At 31.5% G+C, this 9,117-nt stretch overlaps 1 long non-coding RNA gene across 1 annotated transcript; it reads right to left on the bottom strand.

The window, feature by feature from the left end:
• Positions 1 to 6,614: 6,614 nt before the first annotated feature.
• Positions 6,615 to 7,775, bottom strand: LOC114167361. Its single transcript, XR_003600184.1, has 2 exons — positions 6,902 to 7,775; positions 6,615 to 6,808 (listed from the first exon to the last, which is right to left on the bottom strand). It is a non-coding gene; the product is annotated as an uncharacterized LOC114167361 (long non-coding RNA).
• Between the last annotated feature and the right edge of the window lie 1,342 nt (positions 7,776 to 9,117).

Genomic DNA, 9,117 nt, shown 5'->3' with positions numbered 1-9,117 from the left:
AGCATAAAAAAACATATTGAAGGAGGTAGAAAAAAGAAGAAGAAAACATTCTCTACACTCTCTCTTCCTGTCATTACCACCCACATAGACACATCCCATCTTTATCTTTATTGGAAAAACAAACACAAATTAGAAAAGTAAGCAAAAACAAAAAAGAAAAGAGAAAAGGTGAGGAGATATTGAAAATTTTTTAAGGTACGTCACTCTCAATTCTTTCAGCTTTTGATTTAGTTTTTTTCAATTTTCATTCTTTTTTTTAATCATAAAAAATATTTTTTCCCTTTTCTTTATTGTCTGCCCGGCCGCTCGCGTCGCATGATATCCAATTTAGACTTTTGTTTTTTCTAAAAATATATACAGATGATCTAAAAATAAAATATAACTTTCTTTGTTTACTCTTTTATATCTATTTGGTTGTTCACGTCGCAATGACATCCACAACTACTCTAAAATAACTGAAAAAATATTTAAAATTTATAAATGATTAAAAAAATAAAAAATAAAAGATTAGAAAAAAAGAATTTATTTCAAGTGTCTATCTGGTCGCTCGCGTCGTGTGACACCAATTTTAAGATAATACTAAAATTTAAATTAAAAGATTTTCAAAATTATAAAACAAATTAAATCATTTTTCAAATAGATTTTCATAAAGAACTACGTAACCCTGATTCTCCTTTGTGAATGGAGATACGTAGGAGCGAGGATTAATCCTCGTCGGGCCCTAAAAAATAAAAAAATATTTGTGTTTCTTTTGTACATCCTTTTATATTTTTTTTGGGGAAAAATAAATATTTTGAAAAATCACATAACTTTTGCACATTTAATTAAAGGTACCGTCTTAGGACGGGCGTTGTGGGGTGCTAATACCTTCCCCACGCGTAACCGACTTCCGGACCCAGAATTTGGTTTTTCGCAGACCTTGCTCTTTTTTATGGTTTTCCATAGTTTCCTATAATAACTATGGTGGTGACTCCAAACTCTGTTTTTACAAATTTATTTTTTTGGTTCGTCGTCCCGTCGCGATTTCGGTTGCGACACATAGCATCTGCAGCATTGAGCATGTTTTTATAATCATTTGGAACTGGTCTTGATCATTCTTGAGCATTGTTTCTGGTTTGAAATTCAAATTCGCATTTCTGCATTTTTCTCAGTATTTCAGTCGACTATTTTTCTGTTTCAATCGATTGATTATACCAGAACAGAATCTGTTTAGTAAAATCAATCTATTAACTCTATTTTTGATCGACTGTTTAGTAAAATCAATCTATTAACTCTATTTTTGATCGACTGAAAGTGTACAATTCAATACTGTTTGAATCCTAACTTGGTGATCTATTTTGATTCAATTAAAGGTGGTTTTTAGCTTACAAAATAGCCTAAATTTTTAAACTAGCCAATTCAACCCCCCCCCCCCCAATTCTTGGCTTTTCAACCATTTCAAAACTAACAACCCATAAAACATGAAAAAGAACCACTCTTGTTAACCAAGGTTCGAACCTGCATTCCACTACCTACCAAGGTATGCATAACCATCAAGCTATCATGTAATTCATGTTAATTCACTCATACATAACATGTCAAATTACACTTCCACATTCACAATATATTTGTAAGACAAAACACAATAAAAATATCTGACTAAGGCATACATACAGGACTTGAACCCAAGTCCTCTCCATATCACTCCACACACTAAACCACTTGAGCTACCATTGTTCTTGTTTAACGCTTGTACTTTATTAATCATTATTAGTATGAATTTCCTAGGTCTTACATAAAATAACCTATTATAAAATGTAGCCATGCTTTGTCTATAAGATGGTAGTCTAGTTCAACAATAGATCATGTAATACACAAGAGTTTCATCTGACAAACGATAAATATTATACAATCTTATTTTACGTCTAAAAAAGCATGAATATGCTCAGATGATAAGCATATAGAATTAAGCTAACCTTGTTCTACATGAAAATATCTATATGCTTATTCTATTGTAGGGAATATCCATTACTTTTGTCTATCAAAGAGATTCATTAGCAAAAGAAATGTCACACTAAATAATCTCTTGGAAAAAGAGCTAAATATGTTTTTCTTAATGAATTCCTTTATGTTAGGACCCTAAACTCTAGAAGGACTATATGCTTTATACAACTCCACACTTTAGACAAACTCAAGTAAATGTAGACTATCTAAAAAGAGATTAGTACAACCAACTATTTGTATGTCACATAGAGAAGAAAAAACATGTAATGCTACATGGAGTACATTTAACACATCCTTCACAATTAAACTCATCATTCAAAACAAGGACATTCAGAACAGATGTAGTTGCTCAATAGTCAAAAATAAATTTAGGGTTAATATGTTTCTGGTCCCTTAACTTTTAGTGAAAATTGGAATTAGTCCCCCTACGAAACTTTGGACCAATTTAGTTTCTCATCTTTAGAAATGTGTGAATTTAGTCATTTTAACCAAATTTTGTTAAGTTTATTTGACGTTTCCAACGTGTTTCTAAGCTAACATGGAAGTGAAAATGTGTCAAATGGTGTAAATAACTTAAATGTTATCATGAAACACGTTTGAAATGTCGAATAAACTAAACAAATAAAAGGATTAAATCCACGCATTTCTAAAGTTGGCAGACTAAATTGGGTCAAAGTTTTGGAGAAGGACTAATTCAAATTTTCATTGAAAGTTAAGGGACCAAAAACATATTTAACCCATAAATTTACAATCATTATTTTCTTTAGGCTCTATATAAGGAAATTTAAGAGGAAAACGAAAGTGGGACTATGTTGTATAATGTTGCTCAAGTTTTGCACCCATACAAAGTTTCTTATATTATATTGGTCGTGTTCAATTTCCAAAATAGAGGAGAGTGGAGAAATACTTTATATGCCAACAAAAAATATTTCTCTTTGATTTGATGAATATTTGAAAATCTCAATAAAGTCCACATTATATGAATTTAGAGAGAGGAATCACCCTAGAGTCATATTGTGCTAATTGACAAGCACATGGAAGAGCATATGTTGTTCTCAAGATGCAACCACAACTTTCACTATAAATTCCTATATGCTTACCTCGATCAAACTCCTCAACAATGAGTCCTAAAGCATGTCTTGATACATATCCAACCAATCATTTATACATGCTTGGCTTAAACATGTCACTCATAAGATTTAGATTTTTTTCAAACAACGCCTTTATTTGATTATGTTGCAGGATGATGATGTTATGAATTGCATCCCAACAGGAGTATAAGCCTCCCATACTGCTTCCCAATATTTTCTTCAAGCTCCAATGAGCAGACTCAACCCTAATACAAACGACATGAACAATATCATAAAACAACTAACAAAAATAACTAAATAAAATAAGATGCAAATATACTTTTTTGATGTCGTGTTTCCAAAATGCATTACTTAGTTTGTCCATGCCTTTACAAAGAATTTCTTATACAAAATTATCCAAGAGTCATTGACATATCCAGAGAATAAAGGCCATGAAATACAAACATGATGAAGGCGATCAACACAAACACTAACAGTGGAATTCAAGTTCACAATCCATGACATTTTCCCATGCTTCTAAGACCACATTCCACGCCTCAACAGAATTTACTAACATTTTTCACTTGGCTTGCACATTTTTCTAAATATGGAAATGACAAAGCATATGATAGCATTCAGGAAATACAATGCTAATAACATTTATCAAATTTAGGCCTTTATCGCTCACAATAACTTATACACCACCTTCAAATGTCATAAACAGTCCTCTTGGCCTTTCTAAAGCCCAAGTGAAATTATTTTGTTGTTCACTTGATAATAATGCAAAGGCAGTTGAGAAAGTCAATATGTGGTATCCCTAACTATCTCAAGTAATGGCAACCAATATTTGTTGGTTTTGTAGGTGTTATCCATCAAGAAAACAATATTAAATGCATTCAATAATTTTACTGCATCAAGATGTGTCCAAAGAGGTCACTTACGACCTCAAATTCATCGACACATCTACTCCAACATTATAATCAACTATTGTAATTCATTTCTTGAACCTTTCAATGGTCATTTGTAAGTATATCTTGCATTATATATTTGCTTGATTGTTGTCATATTACACTCATTATTTTCTTTGAGAGTAAGAAGAATGTTTGCAGGTTTCACTTGACTCTTAGTCATATCAATAAGCAATGAATGTTCACTAGATTTTAACCTCCCAACAAAAGGGTGACGAACTAAAGCCTTTTACAAATCATGGTTATGATATCCACACATTACCTTCAATACCCATCCCTCTCCATTAGAGATTGTTTGCCTTAGTATAAAAGGACAATCGCATTTTCTTATGCCAGATATACTCAGTTGAACATTAGATTTGTATTTCCTATACGTTCCACCCCTTTCACATCCTAACAATACATACTTTTTCTTCCTAGTTGAGCATTAGCTTTATTAGATCTTATAATCACAATAATAAAACTAAGATCAAAAGCAATCCCTCGAACCCATTGAATTAACTCATCATGAGTGGGAAAATCTCATCAATTGTAAAGTTATTTGTATAATCTCTCTCGCACATTTCATTTATAAAAGAAGAAAAATCTGATATAAAACTCAAATTTACTTATGAATCCATGAAATTTAAAGGAAAATCTTCCATTTTAGATAAGAATACTCTAACCACCTACAAAATGATACTAACATAGAACTCATGTGTTCAATAACAACTAAAATGGACATCAACTAATTCACAAAACAAACTAAATAAATTAAAAAATAAAAAATAGTACAATTAAAAAATCACAAAATTATAACAAACAAATTCAAACAAACATTAAAACAATACACAGAACAAATAACTAAATTTAAACAAAATAAATAAATAACACACAAAATAAATAAAATTAAAAAAAAATAACATAACCATTAAATCATTAATTTTTTTAAATAACACAAAATTTACAAAAACAATCAATAAGTCTTTAGGAACAATAAAAGAAAATATAAAATAAATAAAAAACAAATACAAAAGTTTTTAAAAAATTAAATAAAATTAAAAATAATAAATAAAAAACATAAAAAAATAAAACAAAACAATACATTTTTAAACAAAATCAAATAAAATCAAAATCAACAAAACAAAAAAAATTAATATGTAAAAAAAAATATATAAATCGGATTTGGAAATCCGAGAGCAACGTAAACCGGATTTTGAAAAATGTTGGGTTTCCAAATCGGAATTTGAAATTCAGAAATTTCATAAAAATCGGATTTTGAAATCTCTTTCATTAGATTTTGAAATTCGATAATATTTTAATTTGGATTTCGAAATTTGATAATTTCTAAAAATCAGATTTCGAAATATGATGCATGAAATGGGTTTTGATATCTATTAAGTTTCTAACCTGATTTTCAAAATTCGATGTGTTCCTAACTTAGACAAATTTACAAATTCGGAGGATTTACAAAACCGTTACTTTTACAAACGGGATTTCAAAAGTAAGTACTTTTATAAACCAGATTTCGAAAGTCAATATTTTTACAAACTATATTTCAAAAGTCCACACATTAGTAATTGAGTTATTTACTTAAACGGATTTAGAAATCTAGAGCTTATCTAAATTGGATTTTCAAATCTGGTATTTTTTGAAATTGAATTTCAAAATCCAGTACATGCAAGCTACAATAAAAATAAATAGGAGGCTTGCCCAAAAATTTAAATAAACAAACGATATAATATGGAGAAAGAAGGAAGTGACTACATACATGTGGCTAAAAAATGAAGATGAACCAAAAGATAATTAAAAGGAAAAGAAGAACAACTCACGAAGAAGAACGTTGTTTAGAAAAGAAAAAGAAGAAAGCGGTGAAAGAAGAATGCTATTGGAGCGGAAATGTTGTTGTGAAAGTGACTTGGGAGTGTCAGTTTAGTAAATATAAACCATTACGTTTGGTAAGCAGTAATTACTACTTACCTAATTAACTCACAAGGAACATAATGATTATGAACGTAAAATTTGGAGGTGTAGAAAAAATCTTGGAAGTGCAGGAAGAAAGTCCCTGGAGAAAATTAGGCTTGTAAGTTGATCAGTCCAATTTAGAGTTCGCTGGACCAATAATGGGCTATTGATAAAAATAGAACTAATTCTTTCTGTGAATCATAATGATGTCATGAAAAACTAAAATTATAACTTGTTTACTTCATTGACCGTGAAAATTAATTGATTTCTTTCATCTTGAATTTATTTCAAACACACTAATCAGTCCTAAATAAACATAACCAATTCTTAACAGAGTCTATATAATAGAACCAACACAATAAACTCATATCCCATTTTTGAGATATTAATGCAACACAGTCCACAAAAGTTAAGTATATGAAGAGGCTAATGAACTATTGATAGGAAATAGTTAATTGCAGGAAATATTTTAAAAGGGTTGCCGAATAAACAACTTCAATTAGTGGATATTAGGATCGCAAGTTCCACATATATAGGAATACATTTAAAGTGTAAAGACCCCAATATAACTAACATGATAAGTATTACAAATTGAAATTCAATTACCTGGTTTGGATGAAAATATAAAATGGAAAAGCTTACAAACAGCTTAAAAAGCAAAGAGCATTTGGATTTACTCCCAGTAATAACCTCAAATGAATTTACACAATAATTTTACAATCTTCATACAAGTGAGTTCAATAGAAAGACCTGTTAATCTGTTAATCTGCTCCCCCTAACTGGAAGGTTCATTCATCAATGCCAGTATCACCATAAAGTGCAACATTCCAATCCCTCTACCAACTTTGGATAATTCATGAAAGCACAACAGAAACATGTTTAGTATATCACCCAAATCAAATGAAAAGTCCATGCAAGTTATTAGACATTGAGGACCTTCAGCCAGCAAAGTCATGCACCAGTTGCCCCCCAATGACATCTCTTCCAAAATGCCTATTCTGTGACTCATATCCACTCATAACATAGCCTTCATTGTTGGTTTCAAGAGCAACACCAAATCTCTGTGCTGCATTCAGGGTAAAAGGTTCAGCCAAACCAATGCCATGATTTTGATAAAGTCCTAGTGTGAGTGATACATTATTGCTTGCACTGCCACCCATGCTCACTCCAACACCCCCTGGCTGATTGCTTGTGCAGGGAAGATTCAGTTGTTCCTGAGTCCTAATTGGTATGTTAGGAAGTTCGTCAGTAGCTCTCTTGTAAGGAGCATCCTGAAACTTTTCTGTTGAGCCAGATGGATTTTCAGAAAGAATGGAGTTATCAGAAGGTAATTAATAACTTGACTTGTTCCTGCAATGTTCTTGCTTCTGTGACCAATAAGAATGATTTAAGCATGTGAAATTTGATTTGTGTATGTAGGAATGCAGGAATACATAATACTCTAAACTATGTTAAAATGGTTCTAAAATGCCAATGAAATGATGCCTGAACCATAAGTAATGACCAAAACTGGACAGCATGCACGGTTTATGAATATGAATACAATGGTTTCAATATCTAAAATGGATTCTAATGAATGAAAATCATATATGAATGCATGTAATGTGTGAAAATATGTATTTGAACATGTTCAGAACTTTAAAACTACCTAAAACAATGAAGAAATATGAAAACGAAATCTGTTTGATGAAATGCCTATGTGAAAATTGAATATGCACAATGCGTTTGACAAAATGGCACAATGAACTCAAAATGTGATTTATGCATATGTGAATGCTGGAACCAGTCAAGATACCTAAAACTAAGTATGGTATGCATGCAGAAATGATAAACCACTTGAAAATCACAAAATCACAATGTAAAACCACATTTGGTAGATTTGGCAGCAAATCAATTTATATTAGAATGACAGCACCATGGTTATGTGGTCTGGTATGCAGAACTAATCTATATGCAATGTATATACATGAATCCTATTAGAATCACTAAAATTATACATGAGAAAAAAGCATAAACACTAAAAAAAGCTCAATTCAGGGTTAAAACCAGAGTTGACAGGAAAGTCAGGTTTGACAGCTTTCACACAAGGTGTAATTTTGGTTTGATGTGCAAGAATGGATCATATACAACGCAGATGCATAGAAACTATTTGAATACCAATAAACATGCATTAGAAATGTGTAGAACTGCTAAACTGTGCAAAATTATCAAAACTGCACTAAAACCCAAAACAGTTCTACAAACTGACTCAAATAACTCAAAATGCAATTTTTACAATTCTAATGAATGAGACATGTTTTACACACTCTAACTATTATAATATGTATTTAGAACTGGTTAAAAACACGAAAATCACAGAATCACTATTTAAACCCAATTTGGCAGATTTGGACTACTTAAGGTGACATTATTTTCAGCCAAATATAATATCTATTATAATATGCACAACTGAGTAAATTGAGAAAATACAAATGCAAACAAGTTTAAAAAATAATCCTAATTGACTACTGGAATGAAGAATTTAACAAGAGAATTGACAGAAATAAAATTCCTATTTCTAACCAAGCATTAACCCTAGAATAACACAATTAACTAACCTAACTAGGAAGACTAAAAATGAAAGTCTAAACCTAAAATTGAGTTCACAAGCATGATTCTATCGTAGAAACAAATGCAAAAACAAAAATTAAAACTAGAATTAAGCATCAGAATACAAAATTCAATATCCAAACCTAAGCTAGAATTAGTGTTGCTGACTAGAATATCTGTCCAAACTGTAAAACATAGAATTAGTGTTGTGGACAGCGTCAAATACACTAAGGAGGTGGAGTTCCTCCAGCTGACGCAAGGGAACAAGTATGTTGCTGAGTACGCAGAGAAGTTCAAGCACCTTAGCCGTTTCTAAACTATACCGCTAGATGAAGAGTGGCGATGCAGGAAATTCGAGAACGGCCTCCGCAAAGATATTCGTTTGATGGTGGCCCCGCTATTCATTAAGGATTTTGCAGCCTTGGTGGAGAAGGCTAGGGTCATGAAGAAGATGAAGGGGGAGGTGGAAACTCAACACCCACAACAGTAGAGAGTGGAGGGGCCATCTGGGTCTAGGCATAGGCATGAAGAGAGAAGGAAAGCTTATGCTAGGCCTCACCCCT

The sequence above is a fragment of the Vigna unguiculata genome, chromosome 10 (assembly GCF_004118075.2).
Source record: "Vigna unguiculata cultivar IT97K-499-35 chromosome 10, ASM411807v1, whole genome shotgun sequence".
Lineage (NCBI taxonomy): Eukaryota > Viridiplantae > Streptophyta > Magnoliopsida > Fabales > Fabaceae > Vigna > Vigna unguiculata.
This window is presented reverse-complemented; position numbering and strand designations above follow the sequence as displayed.